Source organism: Staurois parvus, unplaced genomic scaffold, assembly GCF_062004578.1.
Source record: "Staurois parvus isolate SC_StPar_1 unplaced genomic scaffold, SC_StPar_1.0 ptg000511l, whole genome shotgun sequence".
In the NCBI taxonomy this organism is placed as follows: domain Eukaryota; kingdom Metazoa; phylum Chordata; class Amphibia; order Anura; family Ranidae; genus Staurois; species Staurois parvus.
Genome location: NW_028318307.1, coordinates 215,461 through 232,500, shown reverse-complemented (window position 1 = coordinate 232,500; position 17,040 = coordinate 215,461).

Genomic DNA, 17,040 nt, shown 5'->3' with positions numbered 1-17,040 from the left:
TTTGTTATGACCGAAATGAGAAAATATTGTTTAAAAAAAAAAAAAAAAATTCTCTTCAGAAATTTGTTTATAGCGCCAAAAATAAAAAGTGCACAGGTGATCAAATACCACCAAAAGAAAGCTCTATTTGTGTGAAAAAAATGACAAATTTCATTTATGTACCGTATTGTATGACAGCACAATTGTCCGTTAAACTAGCACAGCGTTGTATAGCAAAACAATGGTGTAAATTTCAATATCTATACCATAGTTTTTAGATGTTATAACTTTCACACAAAGCAATCAATATATACTTATTGGGATTTTTTTTTTTACCAAAAACATGCAGCAGAATACATTTTGGCCTAAATTTATAACTAACTTTGAGTTTACTATATATTTTTTATAGCTGAAAGTAAAAAAAATATTGTTTTTCTTCAAAATTTTCGTTCTTTTTTTGATCGCACAGGTGATCAAATACCACCGAAAGGAAGCTCTATTTGTGTGAAAAAAAGGACGTAAATTTTGTTTGGGTGCAGCATTGCATGACCGCACAATTATCAGTTGAATTAGTGCAGCGCCAAGTAGCAAAAAGAGGCCTGGTCATTACGGGGGGGTAAATCCTCAGGAGTGCAAGTGGTTAAAATGCCCTGTGTGCATGCAGCCTTATAAAGATATTTTGTATTTACTTAAAGTAGAACTACAGGAAAAACTCTTTAGTTTTGGATAGGATGGAGAGGTATTAGAACACCTATTAGATTTTATGTACTGTGTGTCACCGTTAGGGAGATTCTCCAATTTGTCCTGTTTACCATTACTATTGAAAATGAAAAGAAAATCCCACATTTTGGGTTGCCCCGAGAAAAGTAATATAGAGGGGAAATCTTCCAATGGGGTCACAGATGGCAAAAAATTATAAAATAAAAACTGACAGGATATAACCCTCCATTACTCTAACCAAAAATGAAAAAGATAAATGTGCCTTTCGTTACACTTTCAAGCAGCCTCTCTCAACCTTTTCAACACAGAGGAACCTTTGAAATATTTTTCCAGTCTCGGAGAACCCCTGCTAAATAGGACTAGATCTACAACTCATGATATATTAGTGTGATGGTCAGTGGGAAGAATTACCTCCTTAAAAAGATCAGTGGTGTCCGTGGGAAGATACCGTATGTCAAAAAGAACTGTGAAGAAGTAAAAGTATCCCCACTCCCTAGGACTTCTGTTCTAACAAGGGATTTGACCATTGTGGTCTGCATGTACATTGTATGTTTGGCGTGACGGGGAGGTTTATCGCAGTAAACGGTGTATTTTATTTATGTCAGGTACTTATATAGCGCCGTCCATTTACGCAGCACTTTACACATATATTTTGTACATTCACATCAGTCCCTAACCCTCAAGGGGTGTACAATCTAAGGTCCCTAACTCACATTCATACATACACATACTAGGGCCAATTTAGACAGGAGCCAATTAACCTACCAGCATGTCTTTGGAGTGTGCGTGTGTACTAAAGCCACATAGACTGCACACTTTGCAAGTGCTCCAGAGCTTAGTAAATGAGGCGGAGCTCTGCTGACTTCCATTATCCAGTCACGTGCAAGCAAAAATGTGTGGGTTTTTTTTTTTAGCATGTGATTGGGTATTCTTTGTAAAGTGAAGCTTTACCTCTTTTTTTAAACTCTGTAGCAGCTTGCATGGCTGGATCTAGGGGGGTACTGGGATGGGCTGTGTCCCTCCAAATTTCAGTTGCGCCCCCCCAGGCCAGTGTCCCCCATGGAAATTGTACCCAGGATTGCTGAGCTTCTCCCCCAATCCCTGCAATCGGTGCTAGGGCAAGGGGCAGCCTAGCGCAGTAAACAAATTACAGATCAGATGGGAGAAATGACAGCAGCAGAGAGGAGGAGGTGGTGCGGGCTCTCTGTGCCCCCCCTCCTGTCATTATTTCAGGTACTTACATAGCACCATCATTTTACACAGCACTTTACATTATTATTATTATACAGTATTTATATAGCACCACAAAGTTTGCTCAGCGCTGTACAGAATAGTGGGGGACAGTACATGAGACAATACAGTAACAAAACAATACACGAGGGGGTCGAGGGCCCTGCTCTTTCGAGCTTACAATCTTTACATGTATATATTGTACATTCACAGCCGTCCCTAACCCTCAAGGAGCATACAATCTAGGGTCCCTAACTTACATTCATACATACACATACTATGGACAATTTAGACAGGAGCCAATTAACCTACCAGCATGTCTTTGTAGTGTCAGAGGAAATCGGAGTACCTGGAGGAAACCCACACAGGCACAGGGAGAACATGGAAACTCCAGGCAGATGGTGCCGTGGTTGGGATTCAAACCAGCGACGCTAGTACTGCCAGGCGGAAGTGCTAACCATTTAGCCACTGTGCTGCCCTGTCATAACAGCGATCCTCCATATGGCAGACTACACAAGATCGCTCTTAGATTAGAGGGTAAACAGCTTGTTCACCCACTCTCTCTCCCCTCCATGGACTGTTCACCACCCCGAAATGTGAGTGGGGCGGGTAATCAGGCCTTGTACCATCCGATCTAAGAGCGATCCTGTGTAATCTGTCATATGGAGGATTGCTGTTATGACAGGATGGGGGGGCAGGGGGAGCACAGAGAGCCCACATCTCCTCACTACTCCTGTAGTTCCCGCATGTAAGATTGGAGGAGGAAAGAAAGGGAGGGGGGAGAGGGGGAGGGGGACTAGTGGAGGAGGGGTGATAGAGGGGCTGTTTGTATGGGGGGTGGGGGATGTGTTAGGAAGTAGAATTGTGGAAATGCAGAGAATTGGGGGGGGGCGGGTTGTGCTGGGAGGGGTAATTTGGAGGAGGTTGTGCTAAGAGGAGGGATTTGTGGGGATGATTTATGTTAGGAGGGGGGATTTGGGAAGAGGCTTCACACTAAGAGGGGGATTGGTGGGACAGGATTAGTGCTAGGACGGGGGCTTGGAATTTGTACTAGGGTGGGGGATTTGGTGAGGAGGAATTGTAATAGGAGGGGGTATTTAGGGGTAGAATTAATGCTAGGAGGGGAGATTCGGAAGGAAAGAGGATGTGTGCTAGCAGGGGGGATATTTGGGTGGAATTTGGGGGGGGGGGGGGGGGGGAGTTACAGCTGGAAGGTGGGATTGGGGGGCAAGATATGTGCTGGGAGGGAGAGTTGGACTGTGAGGATGGGAAATTTTTGCATTGTTTGAGGAGAAATTTGGCTTGCAGTGAGAATTTATGCTTAGAGGTGAGCATGTTGAGTAGTGCTTTTTTTTTTTTGTTTTGTTTTTGGGGTGGGGGGGAATTTTCCCTCCCCCCCTCTTCCGTCCCGCTGCCCCCTGTCCTCTGCACAGCTGACCACCACCTTCCGTCCCGCTGACCCCTGTCCTCTGCACAGCTGACCACCACCTTCCGTCCCGCTGACCCCTGTCCTCTGCACAGCTGACCACCACCTTCCGTCCCGCTGACCCCTGTCCTCTGCACAGCTGACCACCACCTTCCGTCCCGCTGACCCCTGTCCTCTGCACAGCTGACCACCACCTTCCGTCCCGCTGACCCCTGTCCTCTGCACAGCTGACCCCTGTCCTCTGCACAGCTGACCACCACCTTCCGTCCCGCTGACCCCTGTCCTCTGCACAGCTGACCACCACCTTCCGTCCCGCTGACCCCTGTCCTCTGCACAGCTGGCCACCACCTTCCGTCCCGCTGACCCCTGTCCTCTGCACAGCTGACCACGATCTTCCGCCCCACTGACCTCTGTCGTCTGCCTTGATAACCCCATGTACACTAACCTGCTGACTCATATACACGACCCTACTGACCTCACGTCCTCTGCCACTTGACATGTCTTACTGCACCCCCAAATCAGACAGGCTAGATCCGACCCTGTTTCAGTCTATTTGCCGTAAAGTAGAACTATAGACAACACTTTTTTCAACACTTTTTTCATTTTGGATACAGGAAGGGTTATAACCCGTCAGTTTTTTAAAAATTATTTTTTGACATCTGTGTCCCCATTGGAAGATTTCCCCACTATTACTTTTCTGGGGACAACCCAAAAATGGTGATTTTCTTTTACTTTCACATTCAATGATAATGGTAAACAGGACAAACAGAGAGGGTGAATCTAATGGGGGCACAGACAGCAACAAAAACCTGACAGGTGTTCTAATCCACCTCCACTCTATCTAAAACTAATAAAAGTTTTCTCCTATAGTAAATCAACCCCAGTGACTTCCATATTTAGGTTTCTATGCATTACTGTTAAGCAAACAGATTAAAGAAAAAAAAAAAAAAAAAAAAATCACAGAAACTATTTAAAATTGCATATTTTTAAATTTCTTATATACCACATGCCTGGACCACTACTTAAAGCGGGGTTCCACTCAAAAGTGGAAGCTATGCTTATTTCCCCCCCCCCCCTCCACTGCCATATTTGGCACCTTTTGGGGAGGGGGTACCTGGTTTTGATAGGTACCCACTCTCACTTCAGTTTGCCGCGGTGAAGAGAGTCGGAAATACTGCCCCCTCCTTGCTCCCGCGGTCTCCTGGGAACTTTCACAGGTCCCAGAAGACTGCTGGACCAATCAGGATGCGCAGCGCGACTCACACATGCACAGTGCGCACCAGGCTGTGAAGCCGCAAGCTGTCACAGCCTGGTGTCCACAGTAGAGATGCCGGCGCCATGGAGGACAGAAGGAGAGAAGGGATGGTGCGGGTGAGTACATCACTGGACCCTGGCAAGTGTGTGTTTATTGAAAGGTAGCAGCTACAGTTTTTCTAGCAGCTGTCCTTTAATAAAAAACACAAAAACAGCTGGAACTTCACTTTAATTATCACATGCATTTAATTATTAATTCCTTCTGTGAATTGAATTTAATACCTTTTCCTGCAGTATTTACCAAGCATTTTGAGGTAAACACTGCAGAAGAATATAGTGAATTGTCAGTTTCTGGATCGCATGTGAAATTTAAGCAAAATGTGCCCAGACACCTAAATATCACATGCGATCTGCTTCTGTGAATGGAGCCCAATATTGCCAAGTTTATCCTTGACCACGAGGGGACCGCCCACAGTACATATACTGCTGTAAGGTGGCCCCTGTGTGCAGGATAACATACATAAACGTGATTCGCATTCCTGCTGTTTTCACGGGCCGGGGAGCGCATGTGCGCCCCCGCCGACCCACGGATGTCACGATTCGATCCCCGAGGGGTCAATCATTCTACTTAAGCCATTGATGTCCGGCCTAAGTCGAATGATCAGTCCCTGTCCTATCCTGTGTGACAGTTACACAGGACAGGATATGTCGTCAATCTTCTCTGCCTGGGCACATTCCATCCTAGAGAGAAGAAAGAACACAAAACCTGAGTAAAAACAGCACACACTTACAGTTTAGAACACCCTAGGTCACATTTAACCCCCTGATGCCCCCCCCCAGTTAACCCACTCACTGCCTTGTCACCAGTGTCAATAGCACAGTGTACAGATTTTTTTACTGATCACTGTATTAGTGTCGCTGGCAACTTCAGATAGCATTAGCGCCCCTCCCAGATAGCATCAGATTGCCCGCTAGTACACCAGTAACCACATTTAACCCCTTGAGTGCCCCCCCCCCCATTTAACCCCTTCACTGCCCTGTCACCAGTGTCATTAGCAGGGCTTGAAAAAGCCGCTCATGCGAGAAATTCGCTAGCAGAGAGCACAGATGGAGTGGCTGCGTTCCATGCCTCATTGTGAAGCCGAGTTCCGGTTTCTTTGGCACAGCCGCTGAGGGGACAGGTGCAGGAGAGGTCCGCTCTCCTCTGCTTAGAGGAGACACCCTCTCCACCACCGCGGGGGACTCAAGGAGTAAGTACTGTATACATGTCATATCACTATAATGGAGTACAGGGGAGCTGGGATATACATTACTCAGTAATGTATATCCCAGCTCCCCTGTACTCCATTATAGTGATATGACATGTATACAGTAATGTATATCCCAGCTCCCCTGTACTCCATTATAGTGATATGACATGTATACAGTAATTATATCCCAGCTCCCCTGTACTCCATTATAGTGATAGGACATGTAGACAGTAATGTATATCCCAGCTCCCCTGTACTCCATTATAGTGATGACATGTATACAGTAATGATTACTGTATACATGTCATATCACTATAATGGAGTACAGGGGAGCTGGGCTATATATTACTGTGTACAGTTTTATATTTTGGACTCTTAATTCTAAAGAAAAATGTAATTTCATAAGCTTTAAGGGGGCGTGGTTGGGGGCAGGGCTGGGCGCAGGCCAGGGTGGGGTTGGAGGCGGGCCTGGGCAAGGTTGGGTGGGGCAACTGGTGGAGAGTAACGTTTGTGCCCGGCTAGTAGGTCTAGACTCGAAATTTTAAGCCCTGTCAGTATTGTACAGATTCTTTGCTGATCACTGTATTCGTGTCACCGGCGACTTCAGATAGCGTTAGCGTCAGCATCCCTCCCAGATAGCGTCAGATTGCCCGCTAATACATCAGTAATCACATTTAACCTTGCCAGGAACACGCTCACTTACACAGTAAACCTCCATTGCCAGTATAGCGTTTGAACAGATCAAGATCTTTGATCAGATCAGCCCTATACCAGCGTTAACATTAGTATAGTGTCTCCAAAAACGCAACATTAGTGGGATCAGCCCCGGAACCTACGTTTAGCCCCTACGCTTACCCCCCCCCTTCTCCCAAAGGAAGTACAGTGTCAGTAGGTCACTGTCACTTGATACAATGCACACAAAACCGCAGTGTTCGCAGAATCAGGCCTGATCTCTGTTAGCACTTGCCGGTAAATTTTTTTGTAGCGATTCAAGCAGTCCCTGACAGTCAGGCACTCTTTTTCCCGCGAGTCACATTAGGTACCTATAAATTTAGTGGCCAAAATGTACAACCGAAACATACTCTAGTGAAGAGGCCTACAGGATTCTGAGCATGTCAGGTGAGAGCAAAGGGGAAGCATCACTGACAGATCCAGCCTCAGAATATGAACCTGTAGACAGCAGAGGCACCCTGACAGATAGCTCAGACAATGGAGAAGAAGTCCCTGCTAAGATCAGGCGTACCCGACCTCATTTCCAGGTTGCTGAGATGTTCGCATGATGATCCTCATATGCAGCAGAGAGCCAGTACTAGTGCCACACTACCTTTTGGTGAACTGGCGAGCACCAGCGGCCTAGTACATCCTGGTCTTTCATATACCAGCAATGCAGTATCACTTGGTGACGTGGCGAGTCCCATAAGTGCAGTACAAGCTGGTGCGTGGCAAGCACAAGTAGTGTCCTGCAACCACCAAGAATGTGCTTGCAAATCCCAATTGGTAGCCCACACATTCTGCAGCACCCGTACTTCCCCTATTCACTGCCCAACTCGGAATTCAGGTGGAAACAGCACATTTAACTAATCCCCTTGATTTTTTGGAGCGGTTTTTCACAGAAAATCTGTATGCATTGATTGTGGATCAAAGCAATTTATATGCACGACAGTTTATCGCTGCCAACCCAAATTCAAACCTTGCCAGACCATTTGCATGGAAACCCATTAGTTTCCAAATTTAACGTTTTTTTGGGGCCTAACCCTCAACATGGGCATTACTAAAAAAAAAAAGTCAATTGCGGTTGTATTGGTCCACAGACCCAATTCATTATATCCTGTGTTCTCTGCTGCCATGGCCAGGCATAGATATGAGAATATAATGCATTTTATGCATGTCAATGACGACACACTGTCGTCCTCAGGGTGTCCCTGAATTTGACCAGCTCCACAAAATTCATCCCCTCGTAAATCACCTTAACCAGAAATTTGCAGATGTCTATATTCCCCAGAAAAACATCTGCGCAGTTGAGTCCCTCATTAATTTTTCTGGCCGCCTTGCATTCAAACAATTTATCCACAGCAAGCATGCCAGATATGGGGTCAAGGAGTATAAGACCTGTGAAAGGGCAACAGACTATACATGTAAGTTTCGGATTTATGAGGGAAAAGATAGTCACGTGGAGCCCCCCGGATGCCCAGACTACATGGGGAGAAGTGGCAAGATAGTTTGAGACTTGGCGTTACCCTTTTTCCATATGGGGTACCACTTATGTGGACAATTTTTGTCCAAATGTCTAAATAGTGGCATGCTTGAATAATCTTGGAACTGGAGCATGTGGCACAATGCGACCTAATCGCCAGGGCTTCCCCCAATGGCTTGTAAATACCCATCTTAGAAAGGGGGAAAAAGCCTCCTTGAGAAATGAGGAATTGCTCGCAGTGAAGTGGAAGGACAAATGGGATGTTTTGGTCCTGTCTTCCATTCACGCAGATACGGCCATCCAAATTACCACGGCAGCTGGTGTTGTTGAGAAGCCCGAGTCCACGATTATAACTTTAACATGGGAGGGGTGGACTTCAACGACCAGATGATGAAGCCGTACTTAGTTTCCTGAAAAGCTAGACCCTGGTACAAAAAAGTGTCTGTTTATTTATTTTAATTGGCTCTATATAACGCTCTTGTACTTTACAAAACAACTGGACGTAGTTGATCCTTCCCAAAATTCCAGGAAGAGATGATCACGGCCCTTTTGTATCCAGAAGGTGCTGTGGACCAAACCTCCAACCCAGATGCAGTCAGCTGCATGAGAGGCATTTTTCCAATGCCATTCCTGGAACCCCAACCCAAAGGAACCCCCAAAAAAAGATGTGTCTGTAGCATACATGGAATTAGGCGTGACAGCCGCTTTTTTTGTCCCTCCTGTCCTGGCAAACCTGGTCTCTGCCTCAAGGACTGCTTCCTTCACTATCACAAACTAGTGGAGTATTAGTATAGGGTACAGCACGGCACAGTTCAGGATACATATTTACACAGGGTCTCGAAAGATGTTAGGTAGTCAGGAAACTGGCTATCGCATTTGGAGAGACCCTACAATCTGTTTTAAAAAGTTAACTTTAAAGAAAAAAAAAAAGGAGCATATATGCCACAGCATAGGGGCCTGGGGTGGCCAGTGGGTGGATGGCCCCCATGCTTCAGCATATATATTTTATAATATTTGTTGGCACATTTCATGTGTTTATACAAGAAAACTTATTCCTGCGCCAAAACTTTCCAAATAACACTCTAAAAATGCTGCTGTGCCAATCGTGAAAACACAAACAATATAAATATAAATAAACAGCGCAAATTTAGATAATTAATCAATATAATAAATCATATAAAATAGGTGCATAAATTATTCGTGTTTGCCCTTAATCTTAAACAAAAACACCCAAAAGTCCATGTGCTGAAAACATAATTAAATTGTAGAAATAAAAGTGCCAACTTCTTTTCTTCAGAAAATACTTTCACCTTCCACCAGTGCACAAACCAACATCGAATACACTCACCAGAACTTGGTGAGTACAGGACCTTTAAGGAATTTTTAGGGATCCTAAACCCTCTTTGTTGCCACGCTAGGGAAAATCTTCACCCTCCGAATAGACTCCACCATCCAACCAAAAGAAAAAAACTCACATAGCATAATATTGTCACACAATAGTAACTTTTTCCAAATGGAGATTAAGGCCACTCACATGTTAAACACTTGCTAAAGGCATGTTTATTATGTATAAAAGGCTTCAGTTCCAGCAGATATACAAACTTTTCCTTCCAGGACTCTCACATCCACAGTGGAACAAAGACAGGACTCCTCTTAGACCAAACAGTGAACCAAGATGGCCGCTGGAACGCACCGCTCAGCGTGCGCTCCACTCACCGGAAATGACGCCAGGCGCATGAAGTGTGGACCGGAAATGCGTCAACGCGCTTCGCCCCTCCCATAGGGCGTTATCAAGACCTGTGTGCCCACCATTAGCAGTGGGTGGATGCAGGGTGGTATATTCTAATGGTGAGCATACCACACACTTTTTATGGCAGATATTTCTTCTTTTTTTCCAACATTCAGCCCACAGGCTGCATAGAAAAAAAAAAAAAGCACATAGCATATACACCCAACAAGGACCAGCAACATACTGGTACATCACTGGACTTTGAGTGGTTATACCAGAATGATACCTGCAGCAGCTGGCATGGGCTTTCATGTAAAAGCAATCCTAGTGGCTAATTCGCTGCAGGATTGCTTTTACAAGCACCAGAAGATGCCCCTCCCCCGCTGCCTTCCACAGTCTTCTTGGGCAGTCCCGTGCCATCAGGGGAACTTGAGAATGCAGCCGGTGTTTCTGCCAGCTGACCATAGAGCTGATTGGAGACAGGAATGGTGCCAATCATCTCTATAGTCTATGAAATCGGAAGCTACAAGCATTTCATCACTTGAGTTTCGCAGGATATAAACAGCGCCATTTGTAAATTGGGAAAGCATCTGATCACACCAATCTTGATGAGATTAGATAATGTAAGGACAGAGGAGAGATCTAGAGTCTGATAGACCCCAGATTTCTAAAAAGAAAAAAAAAAAAAAAAAAGGAGACAATGCCCATTGAAGTTATTGGGGATATTTGAATTCCCTGTGATAGCATTAAAAGCGATCGAAGGAAAAAAAAAAAAAAAAAATACCTTCGCCATCCCACACGTGCACCTGCGTATGCAAGAGTTGACCCCGTGCCAGTATGTAAAACAGCGGTTGTACCATGCATGCGAGGTATAGCCGTGCATGTCAGATCAAGGGCAGTAATTCTAGCAGTAGACCTCCTCTGTAAATCTAAAATGGTAGATTGTAAAGACTTCTAAAGCGTTGCCTATGGATGTTAAAAATGTATGCAGTTCGTCACCATTGCATGGAGCATGCACAGTTTTAAAGCATGTCATGTTTGGTATCTATTTACTCGGCATACCATCAGCTTTTATAAGTTACCATTTTTTTTTTTTTATGCACAAAAACACAAGTATTTTTTTCAAAAAAATTGCGTTCGAAAAATCACTGCGCGAGTACCACGTGACATAAAAAAATTGCCGCACTCACCATTTTATTCACTAGGGTGTCTGCTTTAAAAAAAAAAAAAATGTTAGGGGGTTCGAAGTAATTTCCTAGCAAAAAATACTGATATAAAAGTCTTAGTAATGCAGCGCTTGAGATAAATAATGTAGCAATAACCAGATAGAACAACAGCTGAGATGTGTTCATAGAGAGTGTTCATATGTGGTACACTGAAGTCCGCACAACAGAAGATATTCCAATATTGTAGAGATCACCTGGTGCAAAACAGTCCTGGATGCTCCGTGAAAGAGTAGTACAATAATGCACTTACCAGAAGTACATACAAACTGAGCGTTGTATGTAACAAATCTGTAAGGTCATCAAGGTCTGGTCACTGGTATGGCGTCATCTAGGGCTTGTAGTGGGTTCCCAGGAATGGTGTCACTCACGCTTGGGGGCCACATCAAACTCACCAGAGGGTCCAACGTTGTCCAGACTCCTGACGCTACTCCACCTTAAATGGCTCGAAACATAACGAGCCCGGGAGGCAAAATAGTGCTAATAGTGTAGTAACGTTTATTTAGGGATCCAAAAACATCAATAAACTGCAGGACACTCACATGTAGCACAGCATTGGCTTAAAGTATATCCCCATAGAAAGCAATAAATCATATGGTTGGCGTCAAATTGAGGGATTCCCCTGACATGTTTCGTGCGGATTGCACATTATCAAAGGGGTGAATCCTCTCAATGAGACGCTCTTCTAAATACATATTGCCGCGCATGCGCAGTGGCCGCTACGCGTGACCGCGCATGCGCGAGTGACGTCACACGCCGCGGCCATATTGGAGTCAGCCTGCATCGAGAGACACAGTGCCAACCAGCCAGCCATCCTCCCTGCAGACACGTCTCACCCCGCCGCCACTGCGCAAGCGCCAGCAGACGCAGCCGCAGGGGGGACTGTCATAATAGATGGGATGCAAAGAGGTAAAGTCAAGGGGTTGAACACTATACCTCACGGCAATAGAATACATCCCCCAATCCCGGGAACACACAGACCGAACCCCATTGACATATACGCTTTTTAAAAAATACTGATGATTTTTTTTCATGGGAACAAAAAGTGTCAGAAAAGGCTTGGTCTTCAGGTGGTTAGAAGAGTGAGTGATGTGCCATAAACTTCTAAAACTTCTAATGCTGGGCCCCCAAAAATAACTTTTTGGAAAATAGACACCCTAACTATTTGCTGAGAGGCATGTTGAGTCAATAGAATAATTTATTTTTTTACCACAAGCCTTTGGAAAATGAAAAAAAAAATTTTTTAACACACAATTGTCACTTAAAATTATTGCTCACACATGCCATGGGTATATGCAGAATTACTCCCCAAAATACATTCTGCTACTCCTGAGTATAGGGATACCACAAGCAAGAGACTTTTTGGCAGCCTAGCCACATACAGGACCCCAAAATCCAATAAGCACCTTCAGGCTTTTAAAGGGCTTTATTTCCTCATTACACTTCCAGACTACCTACCACTGTTTTAGATCCCCTGAAATGTCAGGATGCCACCAACCCCCCCCCCCCCCCATTTACCCATTTTTGGAAAGTAGACACCCCAGGCAATTTGATAAGAAGCATGGTGAGAATTTTGCAGATCTCATTTGCTGCCACAAGTTTTTGGAGAATGAAGAAACAAAAGCATTTTTTCTTTTCTTTAATATTTTGAAACCTTGTGAGAAAAAAAGATCTGCAAAATACTCACCCTGCCTCTTTTTTTTTTTTTTTTTAATTGTATATGAGTAGACTGTAAAACAACAGTACATTTTCAAGTGATACTTTCAGCAAAAACAAGGCACTTTTAAAAAGTACAGTACAGAAAAGTATATTAACATAAAAAAGAGAAGAAATAGAAAAGAGTAAATTACGAGTGCATGAAATACGTAAAATGATAAGGTAAGCTGAGTGATACATCTGTCAACAGTATATGTCAGTCAACTTTCACTGAGAATATTGTTAATCATGCAATAAATGTCTACAATCTCTCCATGACTCCCATTTTTTATCATATAAGGGCATCTTATCCAGTAGGGTATAATGAATGCGTTCCATGAGCATTACGGCATCAATTCTGTGTAAAAAGGAGGCTAAGGGTACAGCATTGGACCTCCAATGTAAGGCAATAGACCATAAAGTGGCAATACATATAGTATGTATCAATCTCAGATTGGCATCAGACACCCCTGGGATATGGGCCCCCAATAAACCGGTCTGTATGGACAATCGTATCGGGGTACCCGACAGTGAGGTAGCCACTTCAGATATCTTGCACCAAATCAAAGATATGGTCGGGCAATCCCAGAATATATGAACCAAAGTACCTGTGAGGCCACAGCCCCGGAAACATAAAGGGGACTTTTGTGGAAACAATACATGTAGTCTTGATGGGGTACCCTGCCTCTTTTTAAATTCCTTGGGGTATCTACTTTCCAAAAAGGGGTCATTTTGTGCTATCCTGGCATTTCAGGGCCCCCGAAACTGTGATAAGTAGTGAGGAAGTAAAATGAGGAAGTAACGCACCTTCAGACTTTCAAAGTGGTCATTGAATTTCAGACTCCTGTATGTGACTAGGCTCCCAAAAAGTCTAACATGTGGTATCCCCATACTCGGGAGAAGTAGCAGAATGTATTTTGGGATGTAATTCCACATATACACATGGCTTGTGTGAGCAATATATCATTTAAGTGACAACTTTATGTAAAAAAAACAAAAAAGGTCATATTCCAAAAATTGTGGAAAAAATAGATCTTACATGGACTCAATATGCCTCTCAGCAGATAGCTTAGGGTGTCTACTTTCTGAAAAGGGGTCATTTGGGGGTGTTTGTACTATCCTGGTATTTTAGCACCTCAAGGAATGTGATAAGCAGTCAAATTAAAAGCTGTGCAAATTCCATTATCTATACCATAGTTTGTAGATGCTATAATTTTCACACAAAGCAATCAATATACACTTGACGGGATTTTTTTTTTAACCAAAACACATGTAGCAGAATACATTTTGGCTTAAATATGACAAAATTAGTTTTTTGGATATTTGACAGAAATGAGAAAATAACTTTTTTTCAAAATTTTCGCTCGTTTTGTTTATAGTGCTAAAAAAAAAAAAAAAAAAAAAAAAAGCGCACAGGTGATCAAATACCACCATAAGAAAAGCTCTATTTGTGTGAAAAAAGGACATACATTTAATTTATGTACAGTATTGCATGACTGCGCAATTGTCAGTTAAACTAGTGCAGTATGGCAAAAAATGGTGTAAATTGCAGTATTTATGCAATAGTTTGTAGACACTATAACTTTCACACAAAGCAATCAATATACACTTATTGGGATTTTTTTTTTTTTTTACCAAAAACATGTAGCAGAATACATTTTAGCCTAAATGTATTAGTAACTTTGAGAAAATATTGTTTTTATTTCAAAATTTATGGTCTTTTTTTGTTTATAGCGCGAAAAAAAAAAAAAAAAAAAAAAAAAGTGCACAGGTGATCAAATACCACCGAAAGAAAGCTCTAATTTGTGAAAAAAGGATGTAAATTTTGTTTGGGTACAGCATAGCATGACCGCGCAACTATCAGTTGAATTAGTGCAGCGCCGAGTAGCAAAAAAAATGGCCTGGTCATTAACCCCCCCGGCGGTATTCCCAAGTGTAGCTCGGGGTAAAGTTTCAGTACCACAAGCGGTAAACCCGAGCTACACTTGGGCTTACCATGCGGCGCTGCTCCGGGATCCCTCGATCACTTGTCACCTTGTCCTGCGCTCCCGCGATGTCCCTCCTGCAGTGTCCCCGGCAATGTCCTCCGGCGGATGCCAGCATCTGTCGTCTGGGTTCCATCCCCTGCGAGTGTCGGGACGTATGGGGGACGGAACGCCGGGAAATTTGAAAATGACAAAAAGTGACATTCACTAAATACACTTAAATCGCATAGTAAAACATTACTGTATCAAAGCATTTCACATACATTTTGTCCCTACTGCTTTGTCCTGTGCCCTGCCTGCATTTTTACTGTTCTTTCTGCCTGGAAACTGAGAAACGTCCATGGCGTCCAAAAAGCATCCCTTTAGGTCAAAAGCGGTTTTAGACCAGCTAGAGAACAGCGATAGTAAATTAGAACTACTTGCAGAATTGAGTGATGATTCGTGGGGAAATTCGTCAGACACTGAAAATGATTTTGCGACTTTGCTCAGTGATGTGCCAACTTGGCGCTCAATTTCAAAATTCAGTGTTTTTGATTATATTATTGAATTAAAATTATATTATTTTTTGATTATTTATTAAACTATAAATTTATGATTTCAGGTTTCAAATTGTAACATACTCGGGATGTTTACTACTCTTGTTCGGACAGATTTCAGTGAGTTATTCCTAAAAATTACAGGCCTACAATAAAAATACATATTTCCATGCAAAAAAAATGTACTGCTTTGAGCACAGAAATATGGACATAATCAGACTGCTAGGGAGGTTAAAGGGGGGGGGGGGTTATATCCTCTGGAGGGCAAGTGGTTAAAAAAAAACAAAAACAAAAAAACCACACAATATGCTTTATTTTGTGCAACTAAACCCAAAACCAAAGACATCATAGATGTCATGGCTAAAGTCCACTGTCAGCTGCTGCCACACAGCCAATCCAAGCTCTGCAGGATTCTGTCCATACATACAACAAAAAGGCTTCGCTCTCACTAGGATCCCATAAAGAAAAGCTGTGGTGGTGTCTCCACTAACACTTGGTAAAAACCCCCAAAAAAGGTAAACAGCCGGCAGCTCGGTATCATCCAATTGCAGAATTATTTATCGGTTACAGGGTGAAACTCAACCTGAGTGTGAGTATGCATTGATGTCTCCAACACTTCCCATATCTGTATATTGGTTATGCTAAGATGCCCATCTAAAAGTTTTTAGAACTTGTCGACACTTCCCACTGACACCAATTGTGGAACGGAGTTCCACATCCTTGCCAATTCTAACAGTAAAGAACCCCTTATGCAATTTAAGGTTAAACTACTTTCTCATCCAACTTCAAATGTCATGCAGCAGGACAATGACCCAAAGCACACGTCAAATAGCACCCAGAAATGGTTTCAGACAAAGCGCTGGAGAGTACTGAACTCACCAGCAATGAGCCCAGATCTCAATCCCATAGAGTACCTGTGGAGAGATCTCAAAACAGCAGTTGGGAAAAGGAACCCATCCAATCTGAGAGACCTGGAGCAGTTGGCGAAAGAAGAGTGGTCCAAAATTCCAGTAGAGAGGTGGAAGAAACTCACTGATGGTCACAGGAAGCCATTGATTTCAGTTATTTTTTCCAAGGCATGTGCTACCAAATATTAAATTGGCGTTGCCAATAATTTTGTCCAGTCCATTTTTGGGGTTTTGCATGGAATGTGTCAGATTTGGCTTTGTGTTTCTCCACTTCTTTTTCATACCAATACAAACAAAAGAAATAAACATGAGGATGCCTAAAAATTTGTAATTGCAACAATTTTCCGGGTGAAGTGGTCCATTATCTGACAAAAATGCAGGGGTGCCAAGATATTTGGCCACGACTATACATTTATCACCTGAGTATATCCCCTTTTCAATGCATGCCAATATTCTGCTGGCCTTGCTTTCTGCAGCTTGGCATTGCATACTATTGCGGAGTCTGTCATCAGCTAGGACCCCCCTGATCCATTTCCATCCTTTCCTTGATTCTCCCAGAGGTTCTTCCCCTAGCGTGTAGTCTGCATTCTTATTCTTAGCCCCAAAGTGAATCACTTTACATTTCTCTCTATTGAATTTGCCATGTAGTTGCCCACCCCTCTATTATATGAAGGTCTTCTTGTAAAGTTTCAGTATCTGGTTGTGACATGACTGCTCTGCTTAGCTTCGTATCGTCAGCAAACACTGCGATTGAGCTATTTATCCCAACATTTGTATAGTTTATGAATAAGTTAAACAGAATTAGGCTGGCCATACATTATACAATTTCCTTGAGAAGTATGCTTTAGATTTACCAAAAACCATAGAATACGAGGTCAAACCTAAACAATACTTTCAATTGTATCCAATTA